General features: G+C 40.4%; 1 protein-coding gene and 1 long non-coding RNA gene across 9 annotated transcripts in view; one reads left to right on the plus strand and one right to left on the minus strand.

Annotated features, from left to right (window-relative positions):
- LOC145722991 (uncharacterized) overlaps positions 1-3326 on the plus strand; it is an 81713-nt gene extending 78387 nt beyond the window's left edge. Inside the window, exon 6 of the long non-coding RNA XR_014147629.1 lies at positions 2183-3326. This is a non-coding gene — a long non-coding RNA (uncharacterized LOC145722991). The remainder of the gene's footprint in view (positions 1-2182) is intronic.
- FKBP5 (FKBP prolyl isomerase 5) overlaps positions 1-12750 on the minus strand; it is a 115860-nt gene extending 103110 nt beyond the window's left edge. For 2 of the 8 annotated variants that reach the window (XM_081828076.1, XM_031034329.2), the window contains exons 1-3: positions 12604-12715; positions 11803-12236; positions 5946-6051 (exon numbers count right to left, since the gene is read on the minus strand). The gene's annotated coding sequence lies outside the window, so the exon portion shown is untranslated. Of the gene's footprint in view, positions 1-5945; positions 6052-6500; positions 6520-11802; positions 12237-12603 lie in introns of those variants that run through there. The other 6 variants (XM_031034328.2, XM_081828078.1, XM_081828077.1 and 3 more) reach the window with 5 other exon arrangements.
- Positions 12751-19694: the final 6944 nt, after the last annotated feature.

The following is a 19694-nucleotide window of genomic DNA, read 5'->3' on the forward strand; positions in this document are numbered from 1 at the left end:
TAAACAACTAGAATATGGAGAGAAAAAAAGTCAAAAACTCATGTTTATAAAAAGAAATGGACAAATGGTTCAGGATAGAAGATTATGAGTTTCACTGTCAAAATTAATTTGAATACAAGTTTCAGTTATATTGAAATCAGAAAAGAAAGTGAGAAATGCCAGAGATACAGACTTAAACATTATCTATAACACACAAGAATGCCTCCCAAATAACCCAAGAAATCCTCCCCAGTACATACAAAGATCTCATAATACCTGGCTTGATCATTCATAATTCTGCCCCAACATAATCACTATTTTCCCACAGGTTATTCCCCTCAGCCAATTTGGCTTCATCATGTCAAACAAACCTAGAATACCTCCCCTTCATTATCACTCAATGTTCTTTCTGAAATGCATTCTCTCTTCTCTCAACTTATACTAATAATTTATCATGCACTAACCATGTTTGAAGCACCATTCTCAGTGCTCGGTATGTATCAGCTCATTTAATTCTCTCAACAAACCTAGGAGGGAGGTCAAGTAACTTGCTTAAGATGACACAGCAGCAGAGCTAGGATTCCGACACGGGCAGTCTGGCTCCAAGGAACCTGTCCTCTTAACTTGCTAACTAGTGCTTCAAAGTTCAGATCAAGTTCTGTCACCTTTCTGAAGTTCTCAGCTGCTTAGCAATTATTCCTGCCTCTTGAGTCCTTAAGTAAACCACTCATTTACCACTTACCATTAGTTGTTATTTATCTTTTGTGCACATATTCTATCTTTTCTAAGAACAGGCTCTTGTCTCATTTATTCTGTAACAACACTATTTAGAACCTAAGAGAACCTAGTATCTGAAACATAAAAGTGCTTATTAATGAAACTCTAACGACATTTAGTGTTTACTGGAGACACACAGGAGGCTCTGGGCTAAGTGCCTTCATATGTACCGTCTCATTTAATCCTCACAACTGCCCATCCTCAATATTGCAAGTGAGGAAACGAGGCTCAGAGAAGCTATATATGTTGTTCAATATCACACAGCGGTAGTGATGGTCTTACTTAAGAGACTGTACCACACTCGTAATCTGCAGTCTACCACAGAACACCTTGAAGAATCAGTCCTAATGACAAATGAGTTCAACATGTGCCTACTCGGCAGCATGACCCCGCACACTAAGGATTCAGGACCAGAGGTACAGTTGCTGCCCTCAGGAAACTTGTAGCAGAGCAGGACTTCGGGACCAAACCCTCCCATCACTGGCAGAGTCACCATCATCGACTTAAATATTTTAACTTATATTTTAAATCAAAATATCAGAATAATCCTGGGAAACTCTCTTCCACACCACTCATTCTCCCTTCAGGCTCCCTCACTCCCTTTATGCTTGGACTTCTCTAAGCTTTTGTATTATAGAGTGGAAAGGTTCCGTTAATCCTAACAACCATTAGGATATCTAAAGTTAATTTAGTGATAGCTCAGACCCAAGGGTATATTTGATAAAGTTCATGCCCATAATGAAATATGAGCAGTGAAGAACAGCTAGAAAAAAAACAGTAGCAAAATGCAGTGAAACGAGGGATATGAAAGTCACACTGTAAAGGAAAGAAAAAGCAGTAAAAGAAAATGGACACAAAGAGAAGGTAGAAAGTAAGAGTCCAGCATAAATTCAGTGGAGAAACGTAGATAAATAACACTAAAATCTAGTCCATTTTAGGAATTCTGACTCCTTTATTCCTTTTCCTAACGTCTAAAGGAAATAGAAAAAAATATAAAACAACTGAAAAATCACTTGCTAGAAACAGTATATAAATTAGAGGAGTTTTTTCCTGAGAAACCATTCATTTTAGAATTTCAAAGCTGCAAAGAAACCTTAAAATACTACCTAATCCAACCCACTCATTTTACAATTAAAATAAGGCTCAGAAGGTTGATTTTAATTTGCCCAAGATCGTATAGCTACTGAATCTCACCCCAATGTCTACTCCTACCAGACTAGGGTTCCTAGAAATGTATTTTACTACTCCATTTTCCACTCTTAATAACTATTAAATTAGTTTCTGCATAAGCATCTCAGAATCCACATATTATTCCTAATTCCCTCAGAAGAAAATAACCAGATATTCTGGATTATGTAAAGCAATACAGAATTTTATTTTTATTCCCAAAGTCAGTAATCTCAAATTGGGTCCTGATTCTCACCAGGAGGAGATTCAAACATTTCCCAGAAAGGCAGAAAGAAAAAAGATCTCCGGAAGCTGACCAAAAGCAAGCCAAGTTGATAAACTACAATACATTTGGAAAGGAATCAGACTCAAGACCGCTGGAGGCTGGATGACAGCTAGTGGGAAAAATAATGGATATATCTTTTTTTCCTGTTTCTATTTTATATCCTCTTAACTAACCATAGGCTCCTATCTTTCTGACAAACGTCAATTCCAGGAGCCTGTAAAGAAAAGAAATGAAGAGAGTATCATGTCACTTTCAGCAAAAGTGGCTTTTAGACAGGAACTATCTTGGCCAGGAAATATGGCAAGAGGGATAAGTTTTAAGGTAAACCCATAGACTGGTACGTTTCGCCTTAAAAGCAGCAGGAAGTCCTGAAAATGTGTTATATACACTTAGAATTTCCTCCACTGCAAAGCACTTCAAGATATTCTGGGCTGGAAGGAACTCATCCTGGGCCATTTCTGTGGTCTAATGAAGTTTGCTGCTTACACACTGCCCCTCCTCAATAAACTGTGGGCCCTGCCAGCCACTGTACTCCAGGTTATCTGAGCTGAGTGATTTTGAAGTCTTATATAGAACCTTAGTTTAAATACAGTGAACACCTAGGCCTTAAAAATGATGTCTTGGCCTATAGAAGGCTGACTGAAGTTTTCTGGAAGGGAAGAAAATGCCTTAGTTTACCTTAGGAACATAGCTTACTTTTCACATATATGAAGTTCATTATAGATTAGGTATAATCTCCTGTTTTAACATGTTAACCAAATTAGAATTATTGTACTGAAAATGAAAAGGATAAAAAGAATCATTATAAAGTTAGAAACAAACTGTTTTAGTGACTCAATGAGCTTAGGAAGTAAGAGTAAAAATGACCAACAAGAGGGGCACCTGGGTGGCTCAGTCGTTAAGCATGTGCCTTCGGCTCAGGTCATGATCCCAGGGTCCTGGAATCGAGCCCCGCATCAGGCTCCCCGCTCTGCAGGAAGCCTGCTTCTCCCTCTCCCACTCCCCCTGCTTGTGTTCCCTCTCTCGCTGTGTCTCCCTCTGTCAAATAAATAAATAAAATCTTAAAAAAAAAAAAATGACCAACAAGATTAATGAAGTTTTTAACAGCTGAAGAGGAAAACTGGGAAGAGCTTTTCAGCTGGGGGGGAGGGAAGGGGAGGGGAGGGGGTCCTGGTGTGCAGCTGCTACAGAGATGGTATTTAAACATATTTAGTTTCAAGACATAGGTGAAAATTTGGGCCTCAAGTTTAGACAGAAGATACAGATTTGTGGTCTAGAAAGCAGAGTAATGATTAAGTTTTTAGAGAAAGAGGTGGTTATGGAAAAACATTTAAAACAACAGCATTCCTCAGATAATACACTTTGAAGATAACCTAACCTTCCAGATGAATAATACTTATCATACAGATACGGAATATTTGGACTGCTTTGTTCTAAATGAAAAGCTAAAAAATTAATTTTTTTTCTCAGGCTATGAATTGACAGAAAAAAGCTAAGGATTAAAACAGCTTCATAACTACTATTTGTCCAAAGTCTTCTGAAGTTTCTCTATTTGTAACAAAACTTTTGGAAAAAATGGAGAGAAAAATCTGATGCACCAATACTACTACTATTTTACAATAGTGGTGAGAACTTAAAAGTACATTAACCAAAATGCTGATAATTAATAACTCTGGAGAACAGGTCTATGGAAGTTCATACTAGTCTCCCCAGTTCTGTGTAGCTTAAAACTTCCATAATAAAAAAAATCTTTAAAAAGCCTACCTGCGGATATTTTAAAAATTCCTTTTTTTTTTTTTTTGAGAGTGCTTGAGCACAAGTTGGGGGAGGGGCCGGAAAGGGGCGGGGGAGAGAATCCCAAGCAGGCTCCACCCCCAGCAGAGCCCAAGGTGGGGCTCGACCTCATTACCCTGAGATCATGACCTGAGCCAAAAATCAAGTGTCAGATGCTTGACCGACTGAGGCACCTGGGCACCCCAGATATCTTAAAAAATCTATCTGGGGACGCCTGGGTGGCTCAGTCGGTTAAGCATCTGCCTTCGGTTCAGGTCATGATCTCAGGATCCTGGGATCAAGTTCTGCACCAGGCTCCCTGCTCAGCGGGGAGCCTGCTTCTCCCTCTGTCTGCTGCTCCCCCTGCTTGTGCTCTCTCCTTCTCTCTTTCCCTCTCCCTCTGACAAACAAACAAACAAACAAACAAATAAATAAATAAATAAATCTTTTAAAAAAATTCTATCTGTAGTTAAGACTTGACAGCTCATAACAAAATTCTAACAGGCAAAATCTTTTCTTTTTTTTTTAATTGTTATGTTAATCACCATACATTACATCATTAGTTTTTGATGTAGTGTTCCATGATTCACTGTTTGCGTATAACACTCAGTGCTCCATTCAGTACGTGCCCTCTTCAATACCCATCACCAGGCTAACCCATGCCCTCACCGCCCTCCCCTCTAGAACCCTGTTTGTTTCTCAGAGTCCATAGTCTCCCATGGTTCTTCTCCCCCTCCATTCTTCCCTTCCTGCTATTCTTTTTTTTTTTTAAACATATAATGTATTATTTGTTCCAGAGGTACAAAATCTTTTCAAATAATGTTTTATTCATTCTCAATAGACCAATGAAATTTAATGTGTATGAAAGGGAGAAAAGATCCTGTGTCATTTTAGAGGAATATAAGTATGTTCATTAAATGGAAAAAAATCCTCTTATCCGTGTTGGTTGACGTTGGACATTTGTTATTTTTCTCTTCAATGAACTTATAATTTTTGTTGAAGAAAATATATAGTCCATATAAACATACGGTTTTGGTTAGTAAAGGCAAAATAAACATTTATCCCCAGTATCAATGATTAATTTGTTGAACGTGCTGATTAGCTGTAGTATTATTTCAAACATCTTACACTCTAGTAAATAATCAAATAAACAACTTTTTTATGGAGATGCAAAAAAAAAGGAAAAAGATTTAAAAACAAAACCAATATCCATAAATTATACCTAACCCTAAAATGCAAAAAAACCCCCATATATTTAAAGTTATATAAACTAATGAGTAGAGGGGGAAAGTTGAATGTTTTTAACAATAATAGTTTAAGCTAGGATTTAAATGGATATAATTTAAATCATATCACTCTACTAGACTATGACAGTACTGCAACTAATAGAGAATAAACTGACTGCTTAGATTTACCACTCACTGATAAACAAGAATAGTATATGTGCTTTACAAGCACATATCTTTCCTCCCTATGATAAATAGCACCACCCAAAAAATGATAACTAGACTTGTTTACCTCTTCTTCATCTGTAAGTTCCAAGACAATAAAAACTATACATGTCTGCGCAAAACATAGCACACTGTAGGTGTGCAACTCTTCTAAGAGGAATAATCACCACCGTCAATTCCCAGAAAGCTATTGCTAGCTATCAGTCTCATTCCCTATGTGACGTGGATAGGATAACAAAATCAAGCAGGGTTTCCTTGCTGGCAGTTCTGCCTTGAATCATTTTCAGAATCTTATTTCTTCTAACAAAATATGTCACCAGGAAACTTCAGAGAGAAGCAGCATAAATACATATATGTAAAGACAAAAGAGATTGTCAGCAATTCTCTTTTTCTCCATCATTATGAAAATACTGAAGTCTGAATTCAGGTATTTCACTTTTTACAGATAACAAGATCATTGTCCTCTTCAACAAATTGTTGTAGTTTTCCTCATTAAAGTAAAAATTACATACCGTAAAATGCCCAGATCTTAAGTAGTCAGCTCAGTAAGTCTGAACAAGTGCGTACACCAACAACTGGTGAATCTGGATGTTCCTTGTACTAGGTCTTGCAACTTTTCTGTAAGTTAAAAATTTTATGAAAATAAAAAGTTACCCAACCAATGTACACTTGAATTACTATTACCCAAGTCAAGCGACAGAATACTTCTATCTCCCCCAGAAAGTTCCCTTTTGCCCCTTCCAGTCAACCACAACCCTTACCCAGAAACCACTGTCCTGATTTCTATCACCACACCTAAAGTTTTGCCTGTTCTTTTTTTTTTTTTTTTAAGATTTTTATTTATTTTTTGACAGAGAGAGACACAGCGAGAGAGGGAACACAAGCTGGCGGAGTGGGAGAGGGAGAAGCAGGCTTCCCGCGGAGCAGGGAGCCCGATGTGGGGCTCAATCCCAGGACCCTGGGATCATGACCTGAGCCAAAGGCAGATGCTTAATGACTGAGCCACCTAGGCGCCCCAAGTTTTGCCTGTTCTTATATTTTTCATAAATGGCATCATTTGTACATACTTGTGCCTGGCTTCTCTTGCTCTGAATAACATTTCTGAGATTCATTTATGTTGTGTGAAGCAGCAGTTCATTCCTATTGTGAAAAAAACTGCTATGAACATTTTACATCAATCTTTTTGTGAACGTGTACTTCATTCCCCTTAAAACAGTAAGATTTCATTTAAAAAGGGGAGGGTTCCCACATATAAATAAGCCTGTAAAGTCATATAGTATAGACAGATGGACTGATTGCACATATAGCAAAAATATATAGTTATATAAAATACAAAAAAAATATTTTATCTACGTGTGTGTGTGTGTGTGTGTAAATGAATAGATTCTGAGAAGTTCACCTGGAACTAACAAAGATATTTTTTAAAAACTTATAAAGTTCAGAGTGAAAATAAATCTAAGATGGGAAAGCTGTCCGTTTAATTTTTCTTAATAAGTATTATGTTTTAACCTAAGAATAATTTAAAAGAGAAACAGATTTCTCTCCATATAAGTTACCCTGTTCTGCTTCAATGAAATACCTTCATCTCATAACAAATTCCCTCCCCAAACTAGAACTTCAAAACATTAAATGTTACCTCCACTACATAATAATTTTTTATGCCAGGGATAAAACCCAAAATATGTGCTAAAATTACAAGTTTTTATCTTATTGTCTTGCTTTTTAAAAAAGTTAAATAGGGAAATAATCCATTGGCTAATACTTAACATGGGTAAAGACCATTCCATCTTCATTGAGACTATATTCTGAAAAGGACTCAATCTCTAGGATGTTTTCTCCATCCCCAAAAGTAATTTACTGCAGCATTAAGTCTATGACAAACACATCTTGACTTTGAAATTCCATTGTGTAATTTTCAGCTGAAAGTAGAGGAGATTCTTTAATTTCCAGAGGTAGTAACATTAAGAAACATACATACAAATCTGATTTTTGAAGAGATCAATTTGAAATTCCCAACCCTGCTTTTGATAATCAGATGATCCTTTTCAGGGGACTAGAAGTGGCTCTTCATTTAACATCACCTATAAATTGCCAAGATGGAGGCAGAATGATACAAATGGTTCTAGAAATTTACCATTGCTTGCTTTAGGAAGGGTTTGCAACTAGAAAAGGAGGAAACAACCCTCTTCTAAAGGTGCTCGATCTTTGTTCATCTTTTATTCCTCCTCCCCCCAAATGAGCAACTTCAAGAACACACAATTCTAATGTACTATATTTTTAATCTTAAAAAACATTCTTAGCATTTGGATGTTCCCTAACTTTCGCAGATGTGTAATTATTTACTTAACCCATTACTCACTCTGAAAATACATCATTTTTATTTTTCTAATAATTGTACCATTTTCTAAAAGAACAAGGAAAACAGCCTCGATTAACTGTTACAAAAACAACACAGCTCTAAACAGCTACAACCCCCAACTTTCATTATCTTTTTCCTGTTTTAGAGAATTACAATCTTATTCTTTATTTTTAAAGTGTTTTTCTTCCAGACCAAGAGTAGGAAACAGATACAGCAAATGTGCAGACCCCATACTCCCTCTGGTGGTCCTTCACTCTCATTAACTAGATGTTTTCCAAAAGACTAGAAGTAAATACTAAATTGAGCATAAAATTAACTTGTTCCATTTAAGGATTATAGTCTTACATGTTTAAGTTTCAGCTGAGTACAGACCAATTCTTTTCATAACAAACTGTGAGATACAAGTTATTTTGAGTACTTGAATTTTAGTGTTTCAAATATTGCTAAAATATCCTTAGTAACCTGTTTTACAGATTAGTTACAGGGTGCATAAGGCCCATAATAGGCTCTTTTGACAGAGAGTCTTTTACTTGATATGTATCTTTTTTGCAAGTTAAATCACACTTCAGTGGCTACTGTTTTTAAATCAATAGTTACTTTCATACCAACAACCAATCTCCTATGTGTGTAGATTTAATTTTCTTTACACTTTGGGGACATATTATCGGAAGTTAAAAATGTACTATAGATTCTTTCTCCCTCCTTGGCCATCTTGGCAACTGCTCTTTGTTGGGGGCTGTCCCGCACCTAAGGCAAGAAGATGGTGGCTGCACAGAAGAAAGTCACTGGAGTCAATTATCTCTAGGCTCCAACTCAATGTAAGTGGACAGTACATGATGGGGTACACGGCCAAGCAAAACTGGTCATCCTAGCCAACAACTGCCTGCCTTGAGGAAATCTGAAATAGAGTACTATGTCACATTGGCCAAAACTGGTGTCCATCACTAAAGTGGCAATAATATTGAACTGGGCACAGCATGTGGAAAATACTACAGAGTATGCACACTGGTTATCACTGATCCAGGCGATTCTGATAGCATTAGGAGCATGCCAGAAAAGACTGGTAAAAAGTAAATCATGCAAAATTTTTCTTTAATAAAACTGGCCAGAGATCATTAAAAAAAAAAAAATGCACTGTAGAAAATTCAGAAATGTACAATAAACCAAAATCTAATTATTAATCAGCTAGGTTAAAAAGTTCAAATAGTTTCAGGATGCCTGGCTGGCTCTGTCGGTGGAGCATGTGACTCTTGATCTCCAGGTTGTGGGTTCGAGCACCACACTGAGTGTACAAATTACTAAAAAAAATAAATTCTTAAAAAAGATTTAAAAAAATAAAAGTTCAAATAGTTTCAGAATCATAAAATGTCCATATTTAGTTGTTCAGTATTAAATAATTACAGAATTTGGTGTGCCAAAATATGTACAATATAGATTTTTTTCTTGGGGTGCCTGGGTGGCTCAGTCAGTTAAGCATCTGCCTTCGGCTCTGGTCATGATCCCAGGGTCCTGGGATTGAGTCCCAGTCCAGCTCCCTGTTCCATGGGGAGCCTGCTTCTCCCTCTGCCCCTCTCTCTCATGAATAAATAAAATCTTTAAAAATATATATGTACAGATTTTTTTCTTTAGGAATTGTGAAAAATTATAGTAAAGGCCTGTACAGAGATATCCTTGGGTATAACATGCATATTACTATCAAAGCCATATTCATGTCTAAAAGTGTCATCTGATTTATCCTCAAATTAGCTATTTTAATAAATGCCCTTGTTTTTTGTGGCTTTATTCATTCAAAAGTATTTGCCTACCCCCAAACTCAAAAGGAACCACACCTGAGGATAAATGACTTAAACACACAATGTTTACCATGTAGATGTGAGAATTCAACTTATGCTTAATTTTGAAACTGAAATGTGGTTGATAATTTTATGATATGGTCTACCACAAGTTAAAGTGGACAAAAAAACCCAGTAAAATATCTAAAAACAGAATTTGAAAATGGGTTTTTAATTAAAAGACATTTTTAGGGGCACCTGCGTGGCTCAGATGGTTAAGCATCTGCCTTCGGCTCAGTGCATGATCCCAGGGCCCTGGGATCGAGCCCCGCATCAGGCTCCTTGCTCAGCGGGAAGCCTGCTTCTCCCTCTCCTCCTACTGCTCCCCCTGCTTGTGCTCTCTCACTCTCTCTGTCAAATAAATAAATAAAATCTTAAAAAAAAAAAAAAAGACATTTTTATAAAGTCCCTAAAATATGCTTTTGTGTAAATAAAACTATGAAATATAAATTTAATTTATCATGTGGTATATTTAAACATTACCTTAGGATAAAGATTATAATACTTATTATACATAGTAAATTACACATAGTAGTTAAAACTAATATATTCCTATAGACTTTAAAGAACAATTACTTAAATCATCCAAAACGATGAGGAGCCCCAGACTTACAAGATTCCTTACAACTATTTATACAGAATAAAACCCACTCTACAGGACGAGTCACTGTTCAACCAATCTACCCTGAGCATCAAAAAGACAACTCAGCTTTAATAGCAATAACTTCTTCTATAGCTACAGAAAGAGGATGTTCTTTCTTCTCTAGACTGAGTCATTCTAAGAAACCTTTAAGAAACTAAATAATCCAAAATATGTGTTCTTTTCGAATCCAAGAATAAACAGAAAACTGAAGATTTAATTAGTTGCCTAATCCAGTATTTTAAGTTTTTCATGTTGAACTGGTTAAAATTATGTTTTAAAAAAAGAAATTCACCTAAAATTACCACAACTAAAAAAATTAAAGATTCAGAAAAATATTTGTTTTGTTAAATGTTGGAAAGACAAAGACCTCATAACATTTAAGCCTGTTGTTTTTAGAGATATAAAACATTTTCTAAAGACCATCTTTGATTTTGTTTTTAAAAATCCCAGTCACAACTAGCCTATTGGTTAAAGGGTTCAGCTTTAAATGGTGTTACTAATTAGCTAGGTAAATAGTAAAATCACAATTCAGTGAAATACTACTAAAGTAGCATAATTAAATCAAAATTATAACTTTGTTCCTAAGAAGTTACACTTCTGTTAAACATAAATCATCCCCAATGGATATAAAAGACACATTAGAAAAAAATTAAGCTAAATCAAGTGTTACAAATAAATTTAAATATGTATAAACTACATTTTAAAAATAGTTGTTATATATTATTTTTAAATGTATTTTTTCTGTAGATGCCCTACATTGGTCAGGGCCATAACTGTAGATTAAGTAGAGGTCAGCTGGGAGAGAGACGAAGAGAAAATGGTAAGTGAAAGTATGACAAATAAAGATTTCCCAAAAAGAATAAAAAATTTTTCAAGTGTATCCTTGAATTTTGATTCAAACACCAAGAGAAACAGCTACTTACTTTAATTCTCTAAAGTAAAAACCCTCGGGAGGGGGGGCAGAATTCCACAGACTATTAAAAATACTTAACTGAAATATGCCTTAACTTTTCCCTTGTCCACAATCTAACAAAATGGTAAGACAATGAAAATAAACACTCCTGTCTACCCTCAGCGAGGCAAAGAAAGCTCCCATTCAATGCTAAGCCTTATTCCACTGGAAAACATACCCCTGAAAAGTAAATCCAAAACCACGAGCTCAAACTACTTCATGCAGAATTTACTGAATGGCGGCCAAACGCTGTACACGCTGTCCTGAACCACACTGAAGGATATCTAGAGTTCTGCATTCCCCATTTACTAACTTTGTACCTTACCATGCTTTCGCCACCACTGCAGAAACCGATTTTTTTAAAGTAAGACTACAATGTTCCTCCAGGCTCGTCCACGGAAAGAAGGCAATTAATCTACACGCTGACCCCTCAAATTGTTGTTGTTTTTAAATCAGTACTGGGTTTGACTCCTATACCTTTTCAGACATCAGTGGAAGGAGTTCTAACGTTCTAGGAGTGAACCGAATAATGAGCCCTAAATCAAGTTTTAACGGGCTTTTCACCTGGCACGAGAATAATCACCTGTTAGAACGGCGCTGCACTGGCACCCTCCAAGAACGGCCGAGAACCGGGAGGCTGTATCCCAGTCACTTGTCCCATGGCGGCAGGTGAAGGCGGAGAACACGCATCCACACCCACCGCCCGGGGAGCGCAAACCGAAAGCGAGGAGCGCAGCAGTGGGACACTCCGTTATCCTCGCCCGCCACCGGCCCCGCCAGGTGTGCGCGGCTCCATCACGCCCGCAGCGTCCCGGCGCACGGCTCACCCCGGCTCGACTTCGCCCGCCGCCCGGGCCCCAGAAGGCGAAGTTTCTCTCCCGCCCGCGGCAGCTGCTGCTCACGCGCCGCCCGGCTCTCGGCGGGTCCCGCAGCCTGCTCCGGGCGGTCGCGGTCACAGGCGCCGGGCCTCGGGCGAGTCGGGGACCGCCGACGGGAGCCGGAGCCGGGACCTGTCACCTCGGGCGGGAAACAAAAGCCGGGTGAGCACGAGCGGGCGCGACCGGCCTCGCCTCCGCAAGGGGGAGTGCGGCGGGGGCGGGGAGCGGCTCTCGCGGCCGCCCGAGTCCGCGCCTCCCGTAGGGAGCACCGGCCCCGAGGGCCGGCAGGGCGCACAGGGGCCCCGCAGTTGGGCTAGGGGCATCCAGCGCGCTCGCCTCGAGGCTTCCCCGGCACCGCTCGCCCCGAAGCACCGCTCGGGGGGCTGGGAAACCGTGCGTGAGGGGGCGCCGAAGCAGCGCGGCGGCCCCCGGACCGCAAAGGAGGGAATTCGGTTCCCGGGGCGCCGCGGCCGCCCGCCCCATCCCTGCGGCCATGGCGCCGGTACCTGTCGCCGTGGTTGCTCCTCGGCCCCGTCTCTCTCTGCCTCACCCGCGCGCCACTCGGCCCCCAGCCCGCCCAGCAGGCCGTCCGCGCGCTGGACGCCGCCGCCCGAGACTGGCAGCGCCCGCGAACCGGCCCGAATCCCCCGGGCAGCGCCCGGCGCGGTCCCGCCCCCGCCGGCCGCAGGACCCGCCTTCCATAGGGCCCCGGGGCTGTCAGTCCGCCCCCAAAAGGCGCGCGGGCTGTCTCTCCGCCTGTCCGGATTGGTGGCCGCGCGCCGTCCATGCAAATGAGACCCCGCCCCCGCCCATTTGCACCTCCGCCTTAGTGTAAACTCCGCCTCTCCACGCCAGCCCACGTGTCTGGCCCTTGGCCTTTGTGGGGCCGGAGGGAAGGGATGGAGGAAACTGACCGACGCCCCCTCACACCATCTCTCACCTCCAGAGAAACTCATGCCTAAACAAGCTAGTTGATTTCACATCTGAATCGTATCTCTGAAAACTCTGCCCTCCGGTCTGTTTACCCAGCCTGACCGTCAGAGGATGGAGTAGGGTAGGCCCGGCTGTTTGTGTCAGGTAAGCAGACTAGGTTAGCGCCAGGAAGTCAAAAATGCCCAGTTGAGCCTGGGGAAATCCCATCTTGAGAATGAGTTTAGCACGTAGCATTTCCCATGGACACTAAGTGACTGTGAAGACCGTGCTTGGCCGTGGCTTTCTGCCTTTCAAGCATGAGATACGAGGCAACTGAAACGCCAAAGGGCCTTAAAAAAATGTTTGTGTTTTCTTGCTTGGCCGTGGCTTTCTGCCTTTCAAGCATGAGATACGAGGCAACTGAAACGCCAAAGGGCCTTAAAAAAATGTTTGTGTTTTCTGATCCCCTTTTCCCACCCCACCCCTGTCATCCGCAAAGGGTAGACCTGCTGAGCAAACTCCGATTCAGGAGTGGCCAAACTCCTCCAGCCAGAAGGCTGGCTGCCCCTGAGTAGTTCCTCATAGAGATTCAGGAGAGGGACTTGAGCAGGCTGCATCTAGGCTTAGGGGATAACTAACTCAATCCCCTCACTTTTGAGGAAACAAACCTAAAGTCCCATAGGTATGGAACTTAATAGTCACCTTTGGAAACCTGATATCTCATAACCAGATCAGAAACCACATCTCTTATCTCCAAATCTGCTCTCTGCCTTATGTCATGTTGGTCATTTAGGTATTTATGAAGAGCCTCTTCAACAAATCATCATCCCCGCCTTCAGGAGGTAGTGCCTGCAGAAAGGACAAATAGAACCAACACTGAAACCTCCTCAAGGGCAAGGGCCCTGACTTAATACCAAAAGTTTCCCTTTTTACCAGATGGCACTGCAACAATTTATTCATACATTAATTCAACAACATATTGGTGATTAAATCCAAACCCAACCTTTTATCCTTCAATGATTTGTTCTAAAAGTTTCCAACACCAATTGACTAAGAATCTACTAATAGGGGCGCCTGGGTGGCTCGGTTAAGCGTGGGACTCTTGGTTTTGGTTCAGGTCATGATCTCAGGGTTGTGAGATTGAGCCCCCTGTCAGGCTCTGGGCTCAGCACAGAGTCTGCTTGTTCCTCTCCTTCTCCTCCTCCTCCTGCTCATGCGCATGCGCTCTCTCAAATAATTAAAAAAAATCTAATAGCAAGAACTGTGTGCAGAGTATACGTAGGTGAGAAGACACTGTCCCAGCCCTTGACGGCTTTAGCCAAGGAGATAGTAACATCCACATTACCTGTCAGTACCACTTGGGATACAGTGGACAGCTCCAAGGAAGGAACAATTGGCTCTTCCTGGGAAAGGCAGGAAAGGCATCATTGAAGAGGTGACACTAGAGCTGAGTCCTAAAAGATGGAGTCTTCAAAGATGGTGTTTGCCAGATGGAGGGATGTGGAAGAGGAAGGAAGGGGATTCCCAGACTGCAGAGGATGGCGTGAGCAAAAAGCACACAGACCTGGAAAAGCCTGGTAATTGAGGGAACAGCGAGGAGCAATATGGGCAAATCTGCAGGGCTGTGTGGTCATGTCACATGCTCTGGGACCAGGCTCTTCCAGGAGGAAGACAGAAAGGTCCCGGAGGCTGCCAGGCTGTGTTGTAACACACCGCAGCAAACAACAACAGGCCCTGTAGATACAGCTGCAGGCTTTTTTTTTCTAGGCCAGAGTCTGTGGGGAACAGTCAGTTCCACAGTTCTGATGGCAGCCTGGCTGGCCCCACCCACTCTCTCAGAAAACCACTCCGGTCACTGCACTTGCCCTCCTTGGCATTTGGAAACACGTGTGCTTGCAATTTCCCCAAACACTGCTGCCCTTCAGAACTCAAAGATAACGTGGGCTATGGCTGCAGACACCTGGGTGTGGGACAGACAGCCCTTTCCTAGTGCACAGAGCGGTTCTTTGCAGGGCCTGTTACCAAGGCTGGCTTCAGGGGCGTGTGACCTGCGCTTGGTTTCATGCTCTGCTGTCACTGTCTTGAAATTCTTAATAATTTTTCAGGATTGCATTTTCATTTTGCGCTGGGACCTGCAAATTTTGTAGCCAGTCCTACCTGTCACTGTTAGTGCCCCTGGGAATGTTGTGATCCTGCTCAAACCATATCTCATTTTTAAAGGACTTAGCGTTCACTAGGTTTATTCACGTGCGCTGTATCACTTGATTCTCACAATGACAATGTGGGGTAGGCCTGTAGTCCTATTTATTAGCCGAGAAAACTGAAGTTTGGCAACCTTCTACAGGTAGCGCACCAGGGAGTGGCAAAGCTTGTATTTGAACTCAGCCCACACAAGCCCTATTCCATCAGCTATGGAGCTACCTTTATGCTGGTTTCAGAATCCTTTCAAAGGCAGATTTGTACAGGAAGGATATACTGGGGGTTGTAAGCTCTACACCCAACATGGGGCTTGAACTTACGACCCTGTGATCAAGAGTCATATGCTCTAGGGACTGAGCCAGCCAGGCACCCCGAGGATGCACTGTTTTAAGAGTCAGAACACATAGTGGAGTGAATATATGTCATTTCATGGCTGCTTATCACATCTGCATAATTTTTCATTAATTTTAAAAGAAATTCAGCCATTGTATGTTCACTGTTTCTGTACCTCTTTCCTTCTGAGCCCCCAGTTGAAATACCTATTAGACCTTCTCACCCATCCCTTTCTTTTATTTATTTTTTCTATCTTTTGTCCTTCAATGCCTTGTTCTAAAAGTTTCTTGTGACTGTTTTTCACTTCACTAATTCTGTCTTCAGCTTTTTAAAAAATTCTTTTGGGGCGCCTGACATAAAACTCTTGATCTCAGGATCATGAGTTCAAGCCCCACATTGAGCATGGAGTCTACTTTAAAAAAAAAAAAAAAATTCTTGGGGCACCTGGGTGGCTCAGTCATTAAGGATCTGCCTTCAGCTCAGGTCAAGATCCCAGGGTCCTGGGATGGAGCCCCTCATCGGACTTCCTGCTCAGCAAGGAGCCTGCTTCTCCCTCTCCCCTTCCCCGTTTGTGTTCCCTCTCTCGCTGTCTCTCTCTCTGTCAAATAAATAAATAAAATCTTAAAAAATAAATAAATTTAAATTAAAATAAAAAAAAATTCTCCTTTTAACCCCATCCATCAAGCTCTTAATTTGCTTTTTGGTTTGTTTTTTTTTTTTTTAGTTCTAAAATTTCTATTTGAGTCTTTTTCAGATCTGCTATGTCACTTCTTATATCTCTTTGTGACTTGCTATAATTTTCAAGTCTCAGCTTTCCTCTCCTTAAAAAGAGTAAGTGTAGTTGTTTTATGGCTTGTGTCTGTTAATTTCAATCTAGAGACCCTGTGGGTCTGCTTCAATTGTCAGTTTTTACTACTGGTTCTTCCTCATGTTGTTTTATCTCCTCATGTACCTGGTTATATTTTGGACATTGTATTTGAAAAATCATTTGAGGCCACAATAACAATATCTTCCTCCCAAAAGGATTTCCATTGTTTCTGCAAGCATTTGGGGACACTAGCAAGCTAGGATCACCTTAACTCAATTTCAGGGCTTTTGATTTTTCCCAGATGACCTGAAGCTGGACAACAGTCTGTGGGAGGGTTTGTCTATTTATGGTTCCTCCTTACCCAGTGTTGCAGTTCTTTTAGGTTCTAGTCAAAAGACTGGGAGTTGTTTTAGTTATACATTGTTTCACAGCAAACTATCCCAAAATTTAGCCGTTTAAAACAGATGTCAGTGGACTTTTTCTTAAAGGGCCAGATGGTAAATATTTTAGATTTGCAGGCCATATGGTCTCTGTTACAACTACTCAACTCTGTCATTATAGTTCAAATTAGCCATAGACCATACATGAATGAATGGAATGGCTGTGTTCCAATAAAACTTTATTTACAAAGCCAGGCAGCCATTCCCAAGCTGATAAAAAGCATTGGTGAAAAACCCACAACTAATACCATGCTTAATGGTGAAAGACTAGATAATCCTCTCCAAGAAAAAGACAAGGAACAAGACACGGATGTCTACTCTTGCTACTTCTATTTAATATTGTATTGGAGGTTTTAGCCAGATGATTAAGCAATAAGTACAAAGTAAAAGGCATCCAGATTGGAAAGGAAGAAATAAAACTACTACATCTACTCACAGATGACATGATCTTGTGTATAGAAAATACTAAAGACAGGTGCCTGGGTGGCTCAGTCCGTTAAGTGTCTGACTCTTGATTTCAGCTCAGGTCATGGTCTCAAGGTCCTGAGATAGAGCCCTGTGTTGGGCTCTGTGCTCAGCGGGGAGTCTGCTTCTCTCTCTCTCACCCTCCCCTAGCTCACACTCTCACACTCGTTCTCTCTCTCTAAAATAAATAAATAAATAAATAAATAAATAAATAATCTTTTTTGAAAAGAAAAAATAAAGACTTAAAAAAAAAAGAAAATACTAAGGAATCCACTTAAAAACTGTTAGAACTAATAAGTGAATTCAGGGGCACCTGGCTGGCTCAGTCAGTAGAATATGTGACTCTTGATCTTGGGGTTGTGAGTTTGAGTCCCACATTGGGTGTAGAGCTTACTTAAAAAAATAATAAGTGAATTCAGCAAGTTTGTAGGAAACAAGATCAGTAATAAAAATCAATTATATTTCTATACACTTCCAGTGAACAATGCAAAAATGAAATTAAGAAAAAAATTCACTTACAATAGCATAAAAAAGAATAAAACACTGGGGCGCCTGGCTGGCTCAGTCCTGGTAGAGCATGTGACTCTTGATCTTGGGGTCATTAGTTCCAGCCCCATGTTGGTTATAGAGAGTACTTAAAAATAAAATCTTGGGGAGTCTGGGTGGCTCAGTTGGTTGGGCATCTGCCTTTGGCTCAGGTCATGAACTTGGGGCCCTGGGATTGAGCCCCACATTGGGTTCCCTGCTCAGCGGGGAGCCTGCTTCTCCCTCTCCCTCTGCCCCTCCCCCTGCTAGTGCTCTCTCTCTCTCTCTCTCAAATAGATAAAATTTAAAAAAAAATTTAAATAAATAAATTAATTAATAATAAAATCTTAAATAGTAATAATAAAATACTTAAGAATAAATTTAACAAAAGAAGTGCCAAAATTATACTCTGAAAGCTACAAAACATTGTTGAAAGAAATTAAAGAAGACCTGTATAATCAGAAAGACATTCTATGTCCATGCATCAAAAGACTTAACATTGTTAAGATGGGAATACTTCCTAAATTATCTACAAATTCAATGCAATCCCATCAGAGTCCCATCTGACTTCTTTATAGAAATCAACAAGTTGATTCTAAAATTCATACAGAAATACAAGGGACCCAGAATAGCCAAAACAGTATTTAAACAGAAAAATGGGGTGCCTGGGTGGCTCAATCAGTTGAGTGTCCAACTCTTGATTTCGGTTCCAGTTGTGATCTCGGGGTTGTGGGATCGAGCCCTGAGTCAGGCTCCCCCACTCAGTGGGGAGTCTGCTTCTCTCTCCCTCTCCCCATGTCCCTCCACCCACATCCTTTCTCTCTCTCTCTCATAAATAGATAAATCTTTTTTAAAAAAGAAAAGAAAAACAAAGGGTCCTTGGTTGGTTCAGTCAGTAGAGCATGTAACTCTTGTTTTCAGGGTTTGGAGTTTGAGCCCCATGTTGGGTATAGAGATTATTTTAAAATAAAATCTTTAAAAATAAATACATAATAAACAAACAAATAAATAAAAAGAAGAAGAAGGGGCACCTAGCTGGTTCAGTCAGTAGGGCATGTGACTCTTGATCTTGGGGTTGTAAGTTCAAGCCCCACATTGGGTGTGGAGCTTACTTAAAAAAAAATAAGTAAATAGAAAAATAAGAAGGACTCACATTTCCTGATTTCAAAATGTATTACAAAGCAACAGTAACTAATACTTGGTACTGGTACAAGGATAGACATTTAGATCAATGAAAGAGAATTGAGAGTCCAGAAATAAACCCACACATCTGTGGTCAACTGATTTTCAACAAGGATACTAAGCATTGGTGAGCAGGTGGAGAAATTGGAAGCCTTGTGCATTGCCAGTGGGAATGTAAAATAATACAAGTTCTATGGAAAATAGCTTGGCACTTCCTAAAATGTTAAACATCTAATTAGCATATGACCCAGCAATTTGACTCCTAGATATATACCCAAAAGAACTGAAAACAGGGACTCAAACAGATACTTGTATACCAATATATATATATTACCATCATTCATAATAGCCAAAAGGTCTAGCAACTGATGGTCAAAACCACCCAAATGTCTGTCAACTGATGAACAGATAAACAAAAATGTGGTACATCCATACAATGGAATATTATTTAGCCATTAAAAATGGCTTCTGGTTGAAGATACGATATAGATGATCCTCAAAGACATTACACTAAGTTAAGAAAGCTAATCACAAAAGACTACGTATGAAATGATTCCATTCATATAAGATGTCCAGAACAGAGAAGACAAAAGACTGGAAGTAGATTGGTGACTGCTAAGGACTGGGAGTGTAGGGGAAGGAAGGATAGGAAGATCATAGGGAAAGGGTACAGGGTTTCTTTTTGAGGTGATAAAAATGTTCTAAGGTTGTGTGATAGTTGCATATATCTGTG

Source organism: Leptonychotes weddellii, chromosome 8 (genome assembly GCF_054177405.1).
Source record: "Leptonychotes weddellii isolate Sample4059 chromosome 8, ASM5417740v2, whole genome shotgun sequence".
In the NCBI taxonomy this organism is placed as follows: domain Eukaryota; kingdom Metazoa; phylum Chordata; class Mammalia; order Carnivora; family Phocidae; genus Leptonychotes; species Leptonychotes weddellii.